Raw genomic sequence first — 23,247 nt, 5'->3', positions numbered from 1 at the left:
GAAGGCAAATGGAATTTTGGCTTTTATTGCTAAAGGGGCTGGAGTTTAAAAACAGGAAAGTTATGTTACAACTGTCCAGGGTGTTGGTGAGTCTGCACCTTGAGAACTGTGTACAATTTTGATCCCTGTTTTTAAGAAAGGATAGAGAGGCTTTGGAGGCAGTCCAAAAAAGATTCACTGGGCTGACTCATGGGATGAAGGGGTTGAATTAACAAGAAAGAATAAACAGGTTATGCTTTTATTCGTTGGAGTTTAGAAGAATGAGTGGGTGATCGTATTGAAAAGTATAAGATTCTGAGGGGGCTTGACAGAGTAGATGTTGAGATGATATTTCCACGAGTGGGGGAATCTCAAACTAGGGGACATATTTGCAGAATAAGGGGGCACTCATTTAAAACTGATATCCGAAGGAGGCCCCTCTAGAGAGTGGCGAATGCCTGGAATTCTCTACCCCAGGGTGTTGTGGAGGCTAGATCACTGAAAGTATTTAAAGAGGAGGTAGATAGATTATTGAAATATCAGGGAGTTGAGGGCTATGAGGAGCTGGCAAGAAAGAGGAGTTGAGGTCTGGGGCAGATCAGCCATGATCTTATTGAATGGTTGGGCAGGCATGAGGAGCTGAATTGCCTACTCCTGCTCCTATTTTCATGATTTTATGTCCTTATGTTGAATCGCTCAAACTAATGCCGTACCTTAATCTAAAGCAGTCCTTCAAACTAATGCAGCCCCTCAAACCAATGCAGCTCCTCAAATTAATATGGACCCACAAATTACTACAGACGATCAAAATAAGTCAACCCCTCAAACAAGCAGAACCGTTCAAACTAATGCAGCCCATCTACCTAAAGCAGCCCCTCAAATTGATGGAGACTCTCAAACTATTGTATCTCGTCAAACTAATGCAGTCCCTCAAGTTAATACCGCTCTTCAAGCACACACAGCCTTTCAATGTAATACAGGTCCTCAAACTAATACAGTTCATCAAACAACCACAGCCCCTCAAACGAATATAGACCTTCAAACTACTACAGACCCTCAAACTAATGCAGCCACTCAAACTAATGTACACCCTAAAATTAATGCAGCCCTTCAAACACACACAGCCCTTCAAACTAGCACAGATCATCAAACTAATACAGCCCATCAAACATATGCAAATCCTAAATCTAAAGCAGCCCCTAAAACTAGCACAGCCCTTCAAACTAGCACAGCCATTCAACATCATGCAGCTCTTCAAACTAATACATCCCCTCAAACTAATGCAGCCCCTCAAACTAATGCAGCCCCTCAACCTGATGCAGGCACTCAAATGCACTCACAGTCTTTCAACCCAAAGCAGCCCTTCAAACCAATGCAAACCCTTAACCGAATGCAGCCCCCTCAAATTAATGCAGTCCCTCAATCTAATACAGCCCCTCAAACTAATGCAGTCCTTAAACGATGCAGGCCCTCGAATGCACACACACCCCTTCAAACCAATGCAGCCCCTCAATATATTGCAGCCTTTCAAACTAATTCTGCCACTCAAACAATCATAGCCCTTCAAGCCAATTCAGCCACTCAAACTAATACAGCCTATCAAACTAATGCAGCCCTCAAACTAATGCAGACCCTCAATCTAATACAGCCTCTCAAACGAATACAGCCCCTCAAACTAGCACACTCTTTAAATTTATGGTTGGAAATTTAAATTCAATGCATTTGGGAACGGAGATCAATATGATTCAGCAAAGGTGATGAGAGAGTGGAACTTGGTGCGGGCTGGAAATGGACAGCAAAATTTTGGATCAGTTGGCATTGTTGGAAGGTGGAGATTGGGTAGCTGGTCAGGAGTGTACTGGAGGAATGCACTCCAGAGAGGACACAGTTCTAATTTTACTGGAGCCATTAAACAATGTGGAGTAATCAAGTCATCATTTGCAATAAAATAGCAGTACGAGAAAAATGAATGGGTCGCTTTCAACATCCATCTCTTGATATCACCCACAGTGATTACTCGGCAATCCTGAATGTGTCCTTTAACTGGCATGTGTCAGAAACTCAAACTTCATATTTTAGGTGGTAAACTGCAAGAATAGTATGATACAGGCGCGCGTGTGTCCGTGGATCAATGTGCACTGCAGATAAAAGCAATAAGATTTAAAATCCATTCGCCTGGATTTAACATGATCAATACAACGATATGAAAACTGTAAATGAAACCTCTAATTATTGTGTGGCAAGTCATATAACGAACGAATCTTTCATCTTTATTTCCGCTCAAGGTCCTGGACTTTGAGATGTTTGTGTTTTATCCACCATATTATTTACATCAGAATCAAAGCTGCTGATATAATGTTTTTCTTCAGGTGAGTGTAACTAATAGCAATGATCAGGGGTATAACTGCGTCAGTGGAGAGTGATCGACTGCATAAATCAGAGCCCATTGAAATGGATCAGCTCAGAGTGCCTGCCAGAGCTATTCGTTACACACCAGCAGCAGTTGCTGGTTCTCACATACATGGGACGTGCAGTAATTTATCTTATAGAATGCATCTATTATCCTGCTATTGTAGCTGTTGGAATTCTTGGTAAGCTGTTATATCATCTGTCAATAGTGTAAAATGGTAAAACGGTTATTTTTGCACTTGGTACATTTTTCTAACTGTATGTTTCATCGAACCGCTGTTCTGTACCAGCGGTTCAATAATGAAAAGTCCTCCATCTCTGCTCCTTTAAGTTGTCAGGGCTGCATTATGTCTGCGACGATGTTTGTTTATCTAAGCATGGTAATGTCACAAAATTATTTTCTGCTCTGAATTTATTGGAAACAGTTATTTAGCTAAGAGCAGGAATCAGACTGTCAGAATTGTTTACAGGTTCATGTTGTGGAACTAACATAGTCTGGATCGTTCTTCTGCATGTGGTTTCAATGATTGATAATGAGACAGCTACTGGTCTCAGTGTTTCAAGGAAAGACTGCAGTGTACTTCCTCCACAATAACATGGCTCAGTTTAACGAGATTTCAATATCATTATTGGTTATAACGAATTAAATATTACTTTAGTCTGTGTGTGTATAACGCTAGTTCAGAACTCTGACTATGAAACTGAGATTGAGGCTGCCTCTTTCACATCTCCTTTCATGCTTCGCTGTGGAAGAATTCACAAAGACTGGGCTACATTGTAAAATTAAATGAATGGATGTGAACTATTCTCATTTTACACTGTATCGATTAGAATGATGAGTCCCTCAATTTATCAGGAGATTATAAACTGCAGCGGTGATGTTGTGTGCTATGAATTGGACAAATCTGCCATCTGTCAGTGTAATCCATAATACTAACAGAAATAGTGTCGGTAGGTGAAGCAGAAACTCCTCCCCTTTACTTCACATATAGTTCCGAACTGAACCAGTCTGAATGTGGAAAATGGTCAAGGCTCATAATTCAGTACATTGGTATCATTAATTAAGTAGATTTTTTTCGCATTAACATTTCCTAGGGATGTGAGTGACTGCCCAGACATTCTGGAAACCACAGGTTGCTACTTTGTAAATTTAATTTGAGGTTTCTACAAGAGTTCAACAATTGAGATAATTCAATTAAATCTGGATAGATGTATATCATTATGCGATCTGATTGCATCAGCTCTCTCTTGCCTGGTGTATTAATGAAATCACTCAGTTGCCTTTGTGCTTCTGTATGAATAACTTCATTTCATCTCAGATTGTTTCAAGAGTGAAGCTGGATGTCCTATTGGTTCTTTGGACATGAAAATGATCACATTTCTGGCAATTTACAGTACAGTGCTACACTGCACAGTCGCATGGTCTTCAAATGTTGGTTCCCTTCAAAGTGAATGCATCCTAGCTGAAGGACTAGCTACAGGAGTTTCAATGATATTAAGGTATGGCTGGAAGAGGCTTTCCATTCTGTTTATTCCATGAATTATAGATGAGGTGAACAGAGTAGGTGAGCAGGTGGAGATTTGCGCTACCTGAATAAACATGAAGCTATTCACACAGTATTCATCCTTGAACAAACTAACTCGGGGCTGGTGATCAGAATGCAGGGTCGGGTACTAACATTTAAGTGAATGGGAAATGATAACTGAGAAGGTGAGAAATAGAATGTGGAGAGATAGAGACAGAGAAGCATTACAAAGATGAAGGAGGAAATCTGACCGAGTGGGAGAAGCAATAAAAATACAGAAAAAGAATGTTAAAATGTGAATAATTCCTCAGAATGAGCTGACGAATGTTCCAGTACAATTTTGATGAGGAAATATGAGTTTTATGTGTTATTAGGATGTTGCCAGATTGTGTGAGTTTAACTGCACTGGTCGAGCGTATTTATCACTGTCTGGCCTTCAGTCTGTCCAGCTGAATATTACTTTTTGGAACTTACTGACTTTATAAATGACTTAGAGATTAGAATGCGAGAGTAATTATTCATAATGAATTACATACGAATAAAAACTAAGAAATATAAGCTGCATCAGTCCATGAAGCACTTCAAACCTCGTCCAGCATTCAACAAAATCACGGCTGATTTCCCGAGTCAAGTATCTATTGATCTCAGTCTTGAATATAAGCAACCCGCAGGTCACTGGGACAAGAATTCTAAAACATTCACAGCGCTCTGAGTGATGAGGTTTCTCCTTCTATGACTGTGAAATGGCCGACCCCTTATCCTGAGATTATGGCCCAGCCAGGTGCAACGGCCTCTCATCAACCCTGTCAAGCAGTCTGAGAATCCTGTATGTTTCGTTGAGATCACCTCTCATTCTGTTTAGCTGCTGAGAATAGTAGCATACTCTCTCAATCTCCTTGTTAGACAATCTTCGTCTCAAAAGAATCAATCTAGTGAACGTCCGTTACACTACCTCCAAGGCAAGTAAATCCTTCCTTGGGCAAGAGATCAGAACTGCACACAGTGCACTTGGTGTGGTTTCATCAAAACCCTGTATGATTGCAGTATTTAAATGTCCATTGCACAAGGTCATTAACGTCTTCGGATATTTGTTGCATTCTTCTTCTGCATTAACTGTACTTTCAAGGTGGATGTGTCTTTACATTTTGCATCGGTGTTTCAGCTTTGCAAGTTCCTGTCGATTATGTAATTGCTGATTAATAGTGGTCCCAATGCCAATTATTGAGCAATATCGCTTTTCCTTTTGGAATAAGTGCTGACTGTTCATTATGATATTATGTTTGCCTATTTCTTTTTCTGTTACATTTTTCGATAAGAATTCCATTATTACAGAATCACAGAATCATTATCACACAATAGGAGGCCGATCAGCTCATCATATCCGAGAGAACATCTCACTCAGTTCCATTCCCCTGCCTTCTCCCCACAACCCAGCACATTCTACTTTTTCATATACCTGTCTAATCCCCTTTTGATTGCTTCAATTTACCTGCCTCCACCACACTCTCAGGCAGTGCATTCCAGACCTTAACCACTCACTGAGTTTTTCCTCATGTCGACTTGCTTCTCTTAGCAAATATTGTAAATCGCTGCCCTCCCGTTCCAGATCCTTTTCACTGGTGGGAACAGTTTCTATAAATATAATTGTCAGCATAATCCTCACGACCTTGAATACCTCTATCAAATAACCACTCAGTCTTCTCTTCTGCAAGGAAAACAGTCCTAACGTCTCCAATCTATCCTAACTGAAATTCCTCATCTCTGGAACCATTCTCGTGAATCGTTCCTGTACTCTCTCCAATGCCCTCACATCTTTCTTCAGCTGTGGGCCAAGAACTGGACGCAATACTTCTGCTGAGGCCGAGCTACTGTCTTATACAAGTTCAACGTAACTTCCTTGCTTTTGTCCTCTATGCCCCTGTTAATAAATCCCAGGTTATGGTATGCTTTATGATCCGCTCTCTCAACCTCTCCTGCCACCATCTATGACTTCTGCACATATACACCAAGGTCACTCTGCTCCTCCACCCCCTTTAGAATTGTACCTTTTATTCTACATTGTCTCTCCACGTTCTTCCCACCAACTCCTTACCTTCTTCCACCAACTTGTCTATGTCCTTTCTGAAGTTCTACACCATCCTTTTCACAGGTCAGAATGCTTCCAAGTTTTGTATCATCTGAAAACTTTGAAATTGCGCCCTGTGCACCAAGGTCTAGATCATTAATATGCATCATAAAAAGAAAGGTTCCCAACACTGATCCCTGAAAACTCAAATTCAAAGCTTCCTCCAGCCTAAGAATCTTCTCCCTGTTTCCTGTCACTCGATCAATTTCATAACCATGTTGCTACCGTCCCTTTCATTCCAAGAGCTGCATGTGTGCTCACAGGTCTTTTGTGAGAAATTGTATCAGACGGCCTTTAGAAAGTCAATGTACAGCACATCAACAGGATTGCCTTCATCAAACATCTCTGTTACCTTCTCAGAAAAACTACAGCGAGTTAGCTGACCGTGATTTTCCCTTAAGAAATGCACAATGCCTTTTCTTAATTAACTCACATGTGACTATAGATGTTGAACCTTTTTTTTTCCTGGAAGTTTTCCCACCGTCGGCGTGAAAATGACTGGCCTGCAGTAGCTAGCCCTCTGTTTACACCCTTTTTTGAACAAGGGTGTAACGTTTCCGACTCTCCATTCCTCTGGAATCACCACTGAGTCGAAGGAAGACTGAAAAATTATGGCCATTGCCTCTGCGATTTCCACCTTCACTTCCCTCAGTATCGTTGGATGCATCTCATTTGGAACTGGTGCTGTCTACACTTTAGGTACGGACAGTCTCGCTTATCCTTCTTCCATATCAATTACAACCCCTTTCGTGCCTGACTTACCTCCTCTTTCAAAGTTGCCTGGTTTGCATCTTCTTCCCTGGTAAAGACAGATGCAAAGTATTAATTTAATACCTCAGTTATGCTTTCTGACACCATGTCTAAATCCACTTTCTATTCCCTAATTGCCGAATTCCTCCTTTTACTATTTATATGCCTATAGAACACATTGGGATTTCCTTTAATGCGAGCTGTCAGTCTCTTTTCCTGCTCCCTCTTTGCTTTTCTTATTTGCTTTTTCACTTCGCCTGTGGACCTTTGCTTCGCCTGGTTCTCAATAGTATTCTTGATCTGACATCTGTCATAAGCTCGTGTGTTCTTCTTTATCTTCATCCTACCTCTTTTTAGATCCATGGAGCTCTGGATTTGTTTGTTTTAATTTTCCCCTTCGAGGGAACATATCTTGACTGTGCCCGAGCTATCACTTCTTCGAAGGTAGGCCATTATTCATCTACCGGTTTTCCTGCCAGCTTTTGACTCCAATTTATTCGACCCAGCTCCATTCTTACCCCACTGAAGCTCGCTTTCCCCCAGTTAATTATTCTTAACCTGGATTGCTATTTTTCCTTTTCCATAGTCAGCCTAAGATACAATGATCACCTTTCCCTAAATACTACTCATCTGATACGTGATCCACTTTGCCTGCCTCATTCCCAAGATACAGGTCTAGCAGTGCTTTATTTCACGTTGGACTCTTAACACACTGTTGAAGATAAACATTGCTGAACAAATTCTAAGAACTCTTGCCCCCACTGCCCTGGACACTGCTCTTATCCCAGTCTATGTTTGGATATTTAAAGTCCCCCACGCTATACTTGTTGCACCTTTCTGCAATTTCCTTGCAAATGAATTCCTCTTCATCCTTCTCACTTGCCGGTGGCCTATAGACAATACCGAGCAATGTAACCGGACTTTTTTTCATTACTTAGCTCTTGCCAAATTGATTCTGACTTCGACCTTTACGAAACATCGTTTTTCTCCAGGACTGCAATGCTGTCCTTAATCTATACTGACAGCCCTCCCCGTTTTATCCCCTTTCCTATCTTTCCTGAACACCATGTATCCAGGAACATTTCACACCTAGTCCTCCCCTTCTTTGAACCAGGTCACTGTTGTAGCCACAACGTTATATTTCCACATGGCAATCTGCGCCTATACCTCACCAGTCTTATTAACCACACTCGTGCATTCAGATGATAGAGATTAACCATGATTCGGACACTGTTACTTTCTCCCTTACTCTGACTACACCAAATAATGTACCATGCCCGACTGTTGCGCTATTTTTCTCCCACAGTATTCTTTGCACCTTGGTATTCCTGTCTGATGCTTTCTCGTGTCCATACCCCCGAGACAAGTTACCAGTTTTGCTTCCCTCCAAGATGAGTTCCCTCTTAGGTTCCCAACCCCCTGATAACTTAGCTTAATCCCTCCCCAACAGCACGAGCAAATCTCCCTGTGATGATATTCGTCCCAGTCCTGCTAAAATGCAACCTCCCCATCTTGTACACGTCCAACCTGCTTCAGATCCGCGCCCAATGTCTCAGCAATCTGATGCCCTCCCTCCTACAGCAGTTCTCCAGCCACGTGTTCAATCGCTCAATTCCCCTATTCTTATATAACTTGCACGTGGGACTGGGCGTTGTCCTGAGATTACTGCTTTTGAGGTTCTGCTTTTTAATCTCCTTCCTAGCTCCCTAAAATCAGCTTTCAGGACCTCATCCTGCTTCTTACCTATTTCATTGGTACCGATGTGGATCACAACCGCTGGTCATTCACCCTCCCCCAGAAGAATGTTCTGCCGCCGGCTCCATGACATCATTGACCCTGGCACCAGGAAGGCAATTCACCATCCTGGAGCTACGTTCACAGCCGCAGAAACGTATTTCTGTTCCCCGAACGAACGAATCACCTTTCGCTATTGCTTTTCCGCTCATCTTCCTCTCCTCCTGTGCAGCTGAGCCGCCTGTGATGCCGCAAACCTGGCTCTGACTGCACTCCTCTTAGGAACCATCACACTCAGCAGTATCCAAAATAGAAAGCCGATTAACGAGTTAAAACATCCCTGGGGTTTTCTGCAAGACCTGCAGGTGCTCTTAGAATCCCTGGCCGTCACCCATTCAAGACCTGCTTGCATACTTCTAACCTACGGTGTGACCACCTCCCAAAATGTATTATACACGTTCTCCTTCGCCTCGTGGATGCACAACAGTGACTCCAGCCGCCGCTCGATTTCCGAAACCCGGAGCTCAAGCTTCTGCATCCAGTGACGCTTCCTGCAGATGTGTTTGTCTCAGACAGGTGATGCATCCACAACGTCCCACATACCGCAGGAGGTACATTTCACATGAAAGAGCTTCCCTGCCATACCTTAGCTTTACAGACTTATTTATTATGAGCAATATAGTTTACCACGTACTCAGCAAACAACTCCTTCCACTGCACCAAAGCGGGAACCAAATATTGGATTATCTTCAATACCACTGAGGTAATGATAACTGCTTGAAATGTGTTTGGATTGTTCAATCTTCTGCTTGAAACATAAGAATCATGTTAGTTGTCCGGAAGTTCTCTCGCTCTATTCCATATTCTTATGATTATTAATGAACAGATAATTGCTCCTCTGCTAATTCTTCCGTATCTTTATTAATACAGGTGATTGAATTCCACACAAACCAGAGAGTGTACCTTCCCTTTGATTACTTTAGCACATATGATCCCAATTTTTACCTTAAATAACATGAAGATTTACAATGAAATTATTCACTACTATTGACAATTCAGTTCCTCCCCTCAGAGACCTCTTTCCGTTCTTTCGGCTCTGAGTTGTCATTTAATTTGGCGCCAACTATCCCACAACCTCCAAGAGTTGCTTCCTACTGATCTTAGAGCTGTTCTTCAGAGATCCATTTACATGCATGCCCATATCAGACTGCCCCTCTCTGGTTCAAATCCAGTACACCTGACCTTTCCTTAAAGTCACAATGGATGGGCCTGGACTGGTGGACACATGGGGCTGTTTTCTGGCCAGTTTTCTCCACAATCACATTTCGAGGACCCCATTTGGAACTGATTTGTTTGGTTTCAATCACTCGTCATTCCCACTGGATCTCTTCCCTTCATCATTGGGTCTGGTCTGGGAATAGAAACCTCACAGGATCCTGATTCTGACCCCTGAATAGGGACCCTGATGTAAAGTATAGGTGTCAGAACCTCGAGTGCGAAACTTGGCAAATTCCACCCTCAAATTTTGCCTCCATGGAAGCTGTTCTGATCGTAGATGTGCTGCTTTTGCGGAAGATACATGGACCATTCTTTCTTCCAGTCCTCCTCCATTCTTTTCTTTCACATATTGTTGTAATAGTTTGATGTCTGTGCCTGTGCTTTTGTCTTCTTTTCACTTGAACTGGACAATTTCATCAATTCTGCTTCTAATTTCCACCCCTCCTTCGACTTCTAAATGGCACTTCTCTGAAACTGCCCCCCACGCCCTGTCGCCCCATATGCACACACGCCCCAACCCCTGCCCAACACACTTCCTCAACTTCTTAAGCTCCATTTCAGGGGGTTGACTGACCACCAATATCTACTACAATGTCACCATCTTCCACAGCTACCTTGATTATACTTCCTCAAACCCTGCTACTTGGATAGACTCTGTTCCATTCTTCCATTTTCATCACCTGTGCTCCATCTGTTCCAAGGATGCTAACTTTTACACCAGTGCTTCTGAAACGTCTTTTTTTCCTCAGCGCAAGATTCTCCTGCAATGTGATTACCATGACCATGTGAACCCAATTTACCTTTTTACTGTCTTCACCTCTTACCCTCCCTTCCAGAACTATGACAAGATTCTCCTTGCCCTCAGCTTCCAAAACCTCATTCCATGCCTCATTCAATGCACCGTCCTCCAACATTTCTGACAGATCCAGCTAAGTCCATCAGCAACCATATATGCTTCTCGCCTCCCGGCCCGCTAGCTCTTTGCACCCCGTGTCGACTCCTAAATCACCCAACATCCGTTCCCTTCCTAAGAGCACATTTCCATGCAAACACAGGAGATGTACTACTTGCCCTTCACCTCCTCCCTTCCTGAGGTCTAAGGCCTCAATCAATGCTTCCAGACGATTTGCATGCACTTCTTATAACATAGCAACTGTATTCAGTGCACCCAAAGCAGTCTTCTGTACATCGGAAAAGGAGCAAACGGAGATTAAGTGATTACTTTGCGAAACTTTTCCGTTCCGTCCACAATCACGATTGTGGGTTTCCAGTCGTTTGTCATGTTAATTTTACATCCCACTCCCGGTCTGACCGTGCTATCCTCGACCTCCTACAATAGTACACTGAATGTCACTGAGGAACAGCATCGCATTTTCTGATTAGGCATTAATAGCTCGTCGGATCAACGCTGAGATTAAATGCCTCCGGTTATAACCATTGCTCAAACTTTCTCAGATGGCTTGGGCTGGTATGAAGGATGGCTACCACCATGACACTGAAACTTCAGGGTGCGTGAAGCTGGTGCTTGGGAAAGATATCCTCTTCTGTTACAATGCTGGCGGGCTGATCCACACCGCTGGAATCTACCTACCCCTCCCCTCATTCCCTGTCACTTTTTGAGGCCTTTGGAACCATCTTTAATTTGCAGATTTTTAATTCTCTCCTCTTGCTCTGCTATTCTGTTGTTGAAAATTATACCACATCTGGACCCATCCTCTGTTTCTTTAATTGTTCCATTTGCCTTGCACTATCATTCCTATGTCACTGAATCACTCCTGTCGCCCAGCCAATAACAGACCTTCCCCATTTATCTTTCGTGCCCCCATACCTATCTTTTAAATGGCTGTGTTATTGCTTGAAACGAGCTAATCTCCAGTATCATCCAAGTTCTGAGAAAGGCCATGACTTGAAATGTTAACATTGTTTCTTTCTCCACAGACCCTGCCTGTCATGCTGACTGTTTGTAGCATTTTCCGATTTACTCAGCTTTACAGTTGTTTCGGTATTTTGTTTTCACGATAATGCTTAAACCTGGATATCAACAGGGGTGTGAGACAGGTGGTAACATGAGTTTCAGATTTCGAACTCCACTGACTGCCTCTTTTATGTTTCTGGGTTTCCCCACCGTGATATTAGCCAATTGACTTGCTTGGCTTCCAGTTGTGCTGGGAGGAGTCAGGAGCAGACGTCAGGACCAGGGCTGTCCAAATACTATCCCCCGGGTAGGGGGTTCAATGTGTGATATTGGGGATGTCCAGGCACCAACTCGGCAGGAGGTGAGATCTTTGATCGTTGAACTGTGAATACCCTCGCCCATTGAGGAGTCGCCTAGTTTGTCGCATGGTCTGCAAATGTGGAGGAACAAGGAGAGGGGCAGTTTCTGATCCTCAAAACCGGGGAGGAGTCTGAAACGCTGGAGCATGGTGCCACATAGGATGAAGGAAGTTTTTTTAATCCAAGAAACGATGGTGGATGCGGTCCCAGGTAGTGTGGTCTGATTCCATGCTGGGCTCCAATCCCGGAGGGCATTCCTTCCTGCGGTTGGGGGTGAGGGGGTGGGGGGGGGCGGTGGTGGGTGCATGGGAAGGTCTACCCTGCACGTCAATCGATGCTGTATGGGATCCAATGCATAGGGGCTTGATCCCAGAGTAAGGGATGTTTCTGATTGCCAATCTCTGGCCTCTTTTGTTGTGGCTTGGGTTATAAACGGGCAAACCTGGTGGTCAGACTTACATCCATATAACAGAATAAATCAGGGACTTCCAGGATGATTAAAATATTTTAAAAGCACATCTTCCTCCTGGGAGAAGTTCCTTTCCCTGCCCTGACTCCATTAAACCTGGACGTTGCCGGATTCGATGTACATTGGGATCAGTTCTGAGATTTAAACACATGTAAGCTCTGACTCGCTTCCATACCAGCTGCTTTTGGTGCTAATATCGTTCCCTTGTTGACTTTATCAGATGCAGCGGAGGTTTGATCAGTAATTTCCAGTCTCTTTTCCATTCTCTCTCTTACAGTTAATTTATTGTCGATTGTGATCCTGTCCCAGGGAAATTGTGGCCTCTCCACCTGCACCACTCGGTACCTGGTGGGCATGGCAACGACGGACCTAATCTTCCTTATCAATGGGGTCATAGTGTGGCGGATCACTTTTTATTATTTACTGGGATCTTTCCTGGTCATCACCCCTTTATGTATTGTTATCGATGTCGTGTTTCGTGCAGCCACAGAATGTTCCATCTGGTTCACTGTCGCTTTCACCTTTGATCGATTTATTGCCATTTGTTGCCAGAAGCTGAAAACAAAATATTGCACCAAGAAAACTGCAGCTGTGGTTCTTTCGACAACCTGCATTCTGCTTTGTGTAAAAAACGTCCCCTTCTACTTTGCATTTGAACCTTTATGGATAATCGACCATATACCATGGTACTGTGCTTTAAAGTCAAACTATTATACTGATCCTGGATGGGTGGTACTTGACTGGTTTGATACGGTTTTAACCCCATTGCTCCCATTCGCTTTAATTTTGTTGCTCAACGCTCTGACAGTCAGACACATTTTAATGGCCAGTCGAGTTCGTAAGGGACTGAGAGGTCAGAGCAAGGGAAAGAATCGCAGTGACCCAGAGATGGAAAGTAGACGAAAATCTGTAATTTTACTTTTCACCACATCTTTCAGCTTCATGCTTCTATGGTTGGTGTATATTATACAATTCTTATACTATATTATCACAGGATCAGATCCCGGAGATTACAACGATTCTGAATATATCTTTCAAAGATTTGGATATATGCTGCGGTCGTTAAGTTGCTGCACAAATACATTTATTTATGTGGTGACTCAGTCCAAGTTCAGGGAGCAGTTCAGAAGCACGGTGAAATATCCAGTCACATCAATGATTCAATTAATGAATAAACTAAGCAACTGAGAGCAGCCGGGTGCCCAGCAGACAGAATCTCTCCTCCAGGTCCACTGGATCAATTCTTAGTTCCTCACATCTTCTTAGAAGGAAAAGCGTCTTAAAAATAAAAGATGTTGGAAATATTCCCGTGTAAGTTGATTATTAATTGTTCCATGTTTGGCGACCCATTTATGAGTGCATCTCCCTTCCTTTCCCCATTCTGCTCAGTGCCATCTCTCTCTCAATCTCTCTCTTGTTATCCCCAACCCATAAGTTAGATAATGGTGTTGGTGCGGGCTCTTTGAGGTTTTCGAATTAGAGAAGCACAGAGATCTAGGAGAGTTGTAAGGATTGCGGGATATTCCAGGAATAAAGGGAGTTGTTGGGGCTGGCGGAGACTGCGTAGATAAGCAGAGTTTTAGGAGCTGGAGGACGTTACAGAGATATGGAGGAGTTGGGAGCTGCGAGAGGTTTCTGTGATTATGGAGGATTTGAAGCATTCGAGAAGGTGGAGGAGTTAGGGATGGTTGAAAGGGCTGGAAGAATTAACAGAGATATGGTGGGATGTAAAGTTGGAACAGCTCACAGAGTGTTAGATGTGTTGCAGGGCTGGAGGCTGTTGCAGACATGGGGGCGTTGTGGGGGTTGGGGTGGTCAGTGTGGAAATAAATCATCTCAGACCCGGGACATCACTACAGGGGTTCCTCAGGATAATATCCTAGGCCAAATCATTTTCAGTTGCTTCATGAATGACCTTGCATCCATCATCAGAGCAGAAGTGGGGAAGTTTGCTGATGATTGCGCATTGTTCAGCAGTATTTGTGATTCCTGTAATACTGAAACATTTCGTGTCCATCTGTAGTAAGACTTGTACATTATTCAGGCTTGCACTGATAAGTGACAAGTTAAATCTCTGCCACACAAGTGCCAAGCAATGGCTATTTCAAAGAAGTGATAATCCAACCATCACCCCTTGACATTCAATAGCATGCCCATCGCTGAATCCCCCAGTATCAACACACTGGGGCTACGATTGAACAGATTGAACTGGACCAGTCACATAAACACAGTGGCTAAAAGAGTAGGTCAGAGGCTAGGAGTTCTGCAGAATGTAACTCAGCTCCTGTCTCCCCAAAGCCTGTTCACCACCTACAAGGCAGAGTCAGGAGTGTGATAGAATACTCCTCACTTGCCTAGATTGGCGCATCTCCAAGAACACCCAAGACGCTTGACACCGTCGAGGACAGATGGCCCACTTGATTGGCAACCCATCCATCGCCTTGAACGTTCATTCTTTCCACCAACAACGCACAATGGCTTCAATATGTGCAATCAACAAGATTATTTTTATTGTTATGGAATGAAGACACCCCGAACCAATCAATAGCCTCCCATATTCTGAAAGACACAGCGCTGAAACAGGGACTGTGCCGACCATCAACCACCCATTTTATACTAATCCTACATTAATCCCATATTCCCTACCACATCTTCACCTTCCCTCAATATTCCTACCACCTACACTAGGAGCAATATACAATGGCCAATTTACCTATCAGCCTGCAAGTCTTTGGCTGTGGGAGGAAACCGGAGCATCGTCAGAAACCCACGTTGTCACAGGGAGAACTTGAAAACTCTGCACAGGCAGTACCCAAAACCCAACCCGGGTCGCAGGAGTTGTGCGGCTGCAGTGCTAACCACTGCACCACTGTGATGCTGTGATTTTGAGGTTATTAGTCCGCCATTTATTCTGTTGATGCACAGGTCTCATTAATGTGCAGCATTGTTTACGTGTTTCCACAAAAGCAGAAGGTATTTGTACTGAGGCCGAAGCGACGGAGGTTGGATGTGCAGGGGCCCTGGCCAGTGCTGAACCTGTTTAGCAAGGACCACTCTCGCCATGGTAGATGAAAGCCGGATTTGCCACATAAGGTTTGTCACAGGGAACTTGCTGGTGATTTCCCCTGTTTCCCAGTCCTTGATCAAAAGGATATCTGCTGGTAGATCTTGCTCAGCAAGGTTGCTGCATATGGGGCGCCACGATGGAAGGTGGGAAGTCAGTGGATTGAAAATGTCATTATAGAGTGATAAGTGAGGTACAGCACGGATGATTTCAACAAGATAGTAGGTTTTCTTCAGTAGTTGAATATGTGGGCGAGTGATGTTTATGAGATCAGAAAGCCAGAGGAAAACGTATAGAGTGGAGGGTTCCACTTATCGTGTGCATTGCGGCATTTCAATTTAATGGTCATTTGAATTTGTGTGTGATCATCTGTGCTACACATGGTGCACCGTACACTGCTGGTGAGCTCCAGAGTGCTCAGGCAGCAACGCCCCACATAGATCCAGCAAGTTTGTTCAATAGTTTGTTTCTGGATTTGTCCTTTGTTGCTGTTTTTTTCTTTTATTTTCTGGTGCTCCCGGAAGAACATAGTCCAATCTAGAATAACTTAGACATATATTGGATTAAAATCATGCTTTAGTCTCTGACCATCCATGTATACATGTAATTATTTTTTTCCTAATGGCTCTGTGGAGGGGGAATACACGAATACAAATGCTTTCAGGGTGATTCACTGTGAAACGTCATTTGCTGTAGCAGTCCATCAACTTTGCGATATCTTCATTAAGGATCTGGTCGAGGGTGCAGAAGCATTTAGCTTAGGTGGTGCAAAAGATGTCATTAGCATAGATGAACTTGCGAGACGTAGTTGTTGGCAGGCCATTTGTATAAATGTTGAACAGCTTTGAGGCAAGTACTGTACCCTGTGGTATTCCGTGTACCTGTCTTCTCTACTCACTTTTCCCTTGTACAATCTGAAGTCCAAATCGTCTGTCTGGAAGGAATGTTTCAGCGACTGTCCCGACACAGGTTGCAAGAATTATGGACAGCTTGAGGAGCAGGCCACAGTGCCACACTATATCACAGGCAGCTGTGAGTTCCTGTGTGACAGTCTTTAATATCATTTGGAATCCAATTTTAATGTATGTGGTGCGTGCCAGAACATGTTCACATGTGCTGCGCTCCTTATGGAAACCAGAATGGTTGACATTAAGGATGCTCTCTACTTCTGGAGATATGTATTGTAGGAAAGGACACGCATGAATCTTAAAGCAAACAGAACGTAGTGAAATTGGTCGATAGCTGGCCGCCACTGTGAGATTTCTTCCGCATTTTGGAATGGCAATGATTTTTTTTTTATAAAATGCCACACCATCGGGAGTGATTTGGAGCTGATGCTTCCTGTGTAAAACTGGATGAGCTGGACACGAGCACATGACCAAGTCATTTCATGAATTCTGGTGCAATGTTGTCATATCCCGCTGCTTTGGGACAGTTCAGGCCCTTTAATACTTTCTACAGTTCTTTATTCTGAAAGCATGAAGACTGCATGTTCTGCATGATTTTGGCATCGTATTTTCAGCTCATGAGAGCTGACGTGTTTTCTTTTTTTATTGTTATTTCTTTACCAATGGTGCCATCGCGAGAAGGAACAAGAATGACAAACAATTTGGTTCGGACTGACTGATGGACGATTTAATACAGTTAAATTTTGGGCTGCTCCGAGGTGGCTGATCAGGCTCCAGCACTGCAAGGAGTTGAAAATTAGCCCTGCTGTCATTTGCACCCCTCTAGCGTGACGCTGAGAGACTCCATGAGGTGGGCTATTAAATCAGGGTCACCTGATGATTCATATTTGGTGTAGATGGATAGGTAGCTCCGAGGCATGGCTGTGCAAGCAGCTTTCAGAATGGCATCACTGAAGTGCTTATATATTGCTTCAGTAGGTATATTATTGATAGATATAGTTACAATGATGCCGTCCAATTCCTCGCTGTATGTTTGCCAATCTGCTTTATGGAATTTCCATTACATCTGGTAGGGTGTTGAACGAAAACGTCACATCTGTCTTCACCCAAGAGAATGCGGATGTAGATATGGAAGTCAGAGAGAGAGAGAGAGAGACTGTGAGGTTCTTGAACAAATTGTCATAGGGAGCGACAAGGTATTGGAGGTTTTGGCAGACTTAAAAGTGGACAAATCTCCAGGTCCCGGCGATTTGTGTCCCAGGATGCTGTGGAAGGCGTGGGTGGAGATTGCAGGGGCTCTGACCCAAATTTTTCATTCCTCTTTTGCCACGGGGGAGGTGCCATAGGACTGGAGAACAACTAATGTGGTCCCACTATTTAAGAAAGCTAGTAGATATAAGACAGGGAACTACAGGCCAGTGAGTCTCACGTCAGTGGTAGGGAAACTATTGGAGAAAATTCTGAAGGAGGGAATCCATCTCCAGACTTGGAGAGGCAAAATTTGATCAGGAATAGTCAGCATGGCTTTGTCAGAGGGAGGTCATGCCTAACAAATTTGATTGCATTTTCTGAGCTTGTGACCAGCCGTGTAAATGAGGGTAGTGCAGTTGATGCAGTTTACATGGATTTCAGCAAAGCATTTGACAAGGTCCCACATGGGAGACTTATCAAGAAAGCAAATGTACATGGGATACAGGGTAACTTGAGAAGCTGGATTCAAAATTGGCTTAGCTGTAGGAGACAGAGAGTGATGACAGACGGCTGTTTTAGTGACTGGAAGCCAGTGTCCAGTAGCGTCCCAGAGGGACATGTGCTGGGTCCCCTATTGTTTGTCATTTACATAAACGACATAGATGACTATATGGGGGGTAGGATCAGTAAGTTCGCGGATGACACAAAGATTGGCAGAGTGGTTAACAGTGAGGAAGAGTGTCTTGGATTACAGGAAGATATGGACGGGATGGTCAAATGGGCAGAAAGGTGGCTGATGGAATTTAACCCTAAAATGTGTGAGGTGATACACTTTGGAAGGAGTAATGTGACACGGAAGTATTCAATGGATTGCCTGACACTGGGAAGTTCCAAAGAACAAAGTGACCTTGGCCTGTTTGTCCATAGATCTCTGAAGGCAGAAGGGCAGGTTAATAGGGTGGTGAAAAGGGCATATGGGACAATTGCCTTTATCAATCGAGGCATAGATTACAAAAGGAGGGAGGTCATGTTGGAGTAGTATAGAATTTTGGTAAGGCCACAGGTGGAGTACTGTGTGCAATTCTGTTCGCCACATTATAGGAAGGATGTGATTGCATTGGACGGGGTGCAGAGACGATTCACCAGAATGCTGCCCGGGATGGAACATTTAAGCTATGAAGAGAGATTGAATAATCTTGGGTTGTTGTCGCTGGAGCAGAGAAGACTGAGGGGTGACCTGGTTGAGGTGTACAAGATTATGAGGGGCATGGACAGGGTGATAAGGAACAGCTGTTACCCTTAGTTGAAGGGTCAGTTGCGAGTGGACCCAAGTTTACGGTGAGGGGCAGGAGGTTTAAGGGGTATTTGAGGAAGAACCTTTTTACCCAGAGGGTGGTGACGATCTGGAATGTACTGCCTGGGAGGGTGGTAGAGGCGGGTTGCCTCACATTCTTTAAAAAGTACTTGGCTGAGCACTTGGAACGTCATAACATTCAGGCTATGGACCAAGTGCTGGCAAATGGGATTTGGTAGACAGGTCAGATGTCTTTAATGCATCGGTGCAGACTCCAGCGGCCGAACGGCCTCTTCTGCACTGTATTATTCTGTGATTGTGTGATCTGCCTTGCACTGTTGATGACTGGAATGCAAAGTTCAATGTAAATGAACGATGGTCTGTGTTGATTATGTGGGAAGTCGTCCAGGACAAGGCACAGTGATGGTTGAGGGTGATCATCAAGGGAACTGACACAGCTCAGGTCAGGTGAAAATTTCCGACTTAATCTGACTGAATGGTAATTTCCTCATTGCTTGGGGTTGTGCTTAGTGTTAGATGATTTCTGGAGATCCACACTATGAGCTCTCCACCATCTGCGTCAGATGCTATGCCACCACAGTCAGTGTGGTGGCTGTTGAAGTCTCGCACTTAGGTGTCTGTGAGGCAGTAATGGCAGAACCTGCTTTTCCCAACTGACACCTGATGGCTTGTACACGTTTTCAATATGAGCACAGCACACCCGAATTGTGTCACAGAACGTGGTTGATGACAGGTCTGCTGCATCCGCAATGTTAGATTGGACATATGTAGCATGGCGGTATTTAGCATGAGGTGAGAAGCACAGCTGGTCAAAGCCCTTGATGTAATAGAGACCTGCTTCTTCAGTTCCAATAATAGTCTCTTGTTGGCAAATGATTTTGAAGGAATGTTGGGTGGCAGGACATCGAATGAGATTTCACATGGTGGCTGCTAAACCATCAACTTTAAGTTGCAAGTTTTGGAGTGCATGACCTATTGCTATAAAGCTAGAGGGTTGTTTATTGTTGCGACTAGTGGTTCTGGGGTGACTGGTATCCGGCAAGGAGGCTCTTTTCGAGTCCTTTAATTTTCTCCTGGAATTTAGTCTGCCAGTGGATCAGTAGCTTACTCGGGGCGCCTAGGTAATGACGGGGGGCGCGGCGTGTACGCTGATCTATTGTCCCCCATCTACAAGATGCACTGCAGCAACTCACCAAGACTCCTTGGAAAGCAGCTTCCAAACCCATAACGTCTAGCACCGCAAACAACAAAGGCAATAGATGTATGGGAACACCACCACCCGCAAGTTCCCCTCCAAACCACACATCTTCCTGACTTGGAACTGTATCACCCTTTCTTCACTACCGTTGGTTCAAAGTTTTGGAACTTAGTTCCAAACAGCACTGTGGGTAGACATGCAACACATGGAATGCAACGGTTCAAGAGTGCAGCTCATCAACACCTTCTCCAGGGCAAGAGTGGATAGGCAATAAATGCTGCCTAGCCTGTGACGCGACATCCAGTGAGAGAATTAAACAAAACAAAGGCATGGATTAGGGTTTCAGCAGCAGTTGAGCTGAAGTAGGACTTGAGATGGGGATTATTCACCCACCTGCTCAAATTCAGTTTCACTATCAGATCGATATGTGTATCCATCGTAAGCCAAACGTACGTACTCAGTGACCCTGAATGCATATTGCGGCACATATCAAAGCAACTGAGCAGCGTCTTTCAAACACGCTGAAAAAGGATTTTTTTTTTTTAACTGTATAGATTAATTTGCAGGATGTTGATGCCACTGGGAAAGCAAGCATTCATTTCTCATGTTTAATTAGCCCTTGAAAAGATGGTTCTGTGCTCTCTTGAAGCAGTTCCTGCCCTTCTGACGAAGGAACTTCGAAGCTTGATGCCATTGAGGGAGTACCAGGACTCATTCGCACAGACTTTCATGGAGAATAGCCTGTGAAGACCCCTTGTCTTTTTTCACAGGTGAAGACTGGAATGAGAGAATGTCAGGAATAGATTCTCAAAATTACAGTGACATATTTTTTAAATTGTATTTGAAACAAACAGAATAATCTGGCTGCTGCAGCTGGATGGCTTGTTGCTCCTTCTGGCGCTGTTGGAGGACAGCGCTAGTTTAGGTCACTCTTCTGTTCTTGGAGATCCTCCATGTCAACAATGGTGGCCCAGCCGGTCTCCTTGCCCTCAGTGGCCGCCATCTCTGTGAGCTGCATTCATAAAACAAGAAGAAAATTCAACAGCATCACTTCCAAACCAGACAGGATTAAAGAAGTGACCTTTCCCAACGAAAGAAAGATAATTTATGGTTTAAATTTAATTAAACCTTTTCAGGAGGCATTATGTAGCCCAAGTTTTACACTTTTAACCCAAATTCCCGTCTAGGTGATCTTCGGCCGTCGGCTAATAATGTGACGCCCCACCCCCCTCACTTTTTCTCGCTCTCCCTGCTCCTCTCACTTTCGCTCCATCACCGGCATGTTTCACTTACTCGCTCTCCCTCAACTTCTCCCGGTCTCTCTCTTTCCTTAGCCATCTCAATCTCTCCATCAACCTCTCAATTTTTCTCTCCCTGCCCCTTTAATTTACTCTTTGCCTGCCCCCTCACTTTATGTTTGTCCACGGTTTCCTCACAGCTTCTCTCTCTCTCTCCTCCTTCCTTTTCATTTCTCTCTCTCTCTCTCTCTCTCTCTCTCTCTCTCTCTCTCTCTCTCTCTCTCTCTCTCTCTCTCTCTCTCTCTCTCTCTCTCTCTCTCTCTCTCTCTCTCTCTCTCTCTCTCTCTCTCTCTCTCTCTCTCACAGGAAAGCTGCAAGGTGATCGGTTGGTGAGGAAATGCTGTTGGGGAGTATCTGTAAATAGTTGGGTTAGTAATAAAGATGAAGAGAAAGGGAAGGCCCACATTATATAGAGAGCAGGTAGTGCTTGTTTAGGGAATCAAGATCCCTACTGTAAATAATCTCTAATTTTTGAGTAAGTTAAGGAGGTAAATCAAGGCTTAGTCATGGCAGGACAGCTCGGCAGCGTGAAATGCTTCTCCTGTGCAATGTGGGAAGACAGGGACACTTCCACTGTCCATGGCGAACACGTGTGCAGAAATTGCCTCCAGCTGCAGCTACTCGAAATCCACATTTCAGATCTGCAGCAGCAGCTGGGGAGCCGGAGGAGCATCCACGAGGCTGAAATCATCGTGGATAGCACGTTCAATGAGGTAGTCACACAGCAGGTAAAGAGTGCTCAAGCAGAAAGGGAAGGGGTGAGCGCCAGACAGAGTAGAAGAAATAGGAAGATGATGCAGGAGTCCTCTTGTCGCATCTCCCTCTCTATCTTATGCTTTGGGGACTGCAGGGGGAGATAGCTTCTCAGGGGAATGCAGCAAGAGCCAAGTCTGTGGCACCACGGGTGGCGCAGCTGCACAGGAGGGGATGAAAAAGAGTGGCGGAGAAACAGTGATAGGGGATTCCATCTTCGGGGTACAGATCGGCGTTTCTGTGGCCGCAAACGTGACCACAAAATGGTATGCTGCCTCCCTGGTGCTCGGGTCAAGGAAGTTGCGGAGTGGCTGAAGGGAAAGGGTGAACAGTCAGAGGTCCTGGTTGACACTTGCACAAACGACATAGATAGAAAGAAGAATGAGGTCCTGCTACAAGAATTTAGGGAGCTAGGTAGTAGAGTACACAGTGGCGCAGTGGTTAGCACAGCAGCCTCACAGCTCCAGCGACCTGGGCTCGATTCTGGGTACTGCTTGTGTGGAGTTTGCAAGTTCTCCCTGTGTCTGCTTGGGTTTTCTCCGGGTGCTCCCTTTTCCTCCCACAGGCCAAAAGACTTGCAGTTTGCAAGGTAAATTGGCCATTATAAATTGTCACTAGTATAGGTAGGTGGTAGGGAAATATAGGGACAGGTGGGGATGTTTGGCAGGAATGTAGGATAGTATAAATGGGTGGTTGATGGTCGGCACAGACTCGGTGGGCCGAAGGTCCTGTTTCATTGCTGTCTCTCTAATCTAATCTAATGAGCAGGATCTCAAAGTTTGTCGTCTCTTGATTACTCCCAGTGACACGCGCTAGTGAGTATAGGAGTGTAGAGCAGATGAATGCATGGCAGAAGAGATGGTGCAAGAGGGATGGTTTTAGATTTCTATATCACTAGGTCTCTTTCTGACGAAGGTAGGACCTGTGCAGGTTGGGCGGAATGCACCCGAACCAGAATGACATCAAAATCCTTGCA

The sequence above is a fragment of the Heterodontus francisci genome, chromosome 21, assembly GCF_036365525.1.
Source record: "Heterodontus francisci isolate sHetFra1 chromosome 21, sHetFra1.hap1, whole genome shotgun sequence".
In the NCBI taxonomy this organism is placed as follows: domain Eukaryota; kingdom Metazoa; phylum Chordata; class Chondrichthyes; order Heterodontiformes; family Heterodontidae; genus Heterodontus; species Heterodontus francisci.
The sequence above is the reverse complement of the archived record's forward strand: the minus strand, read 5'-3'. Positions refer to the sequence as shown.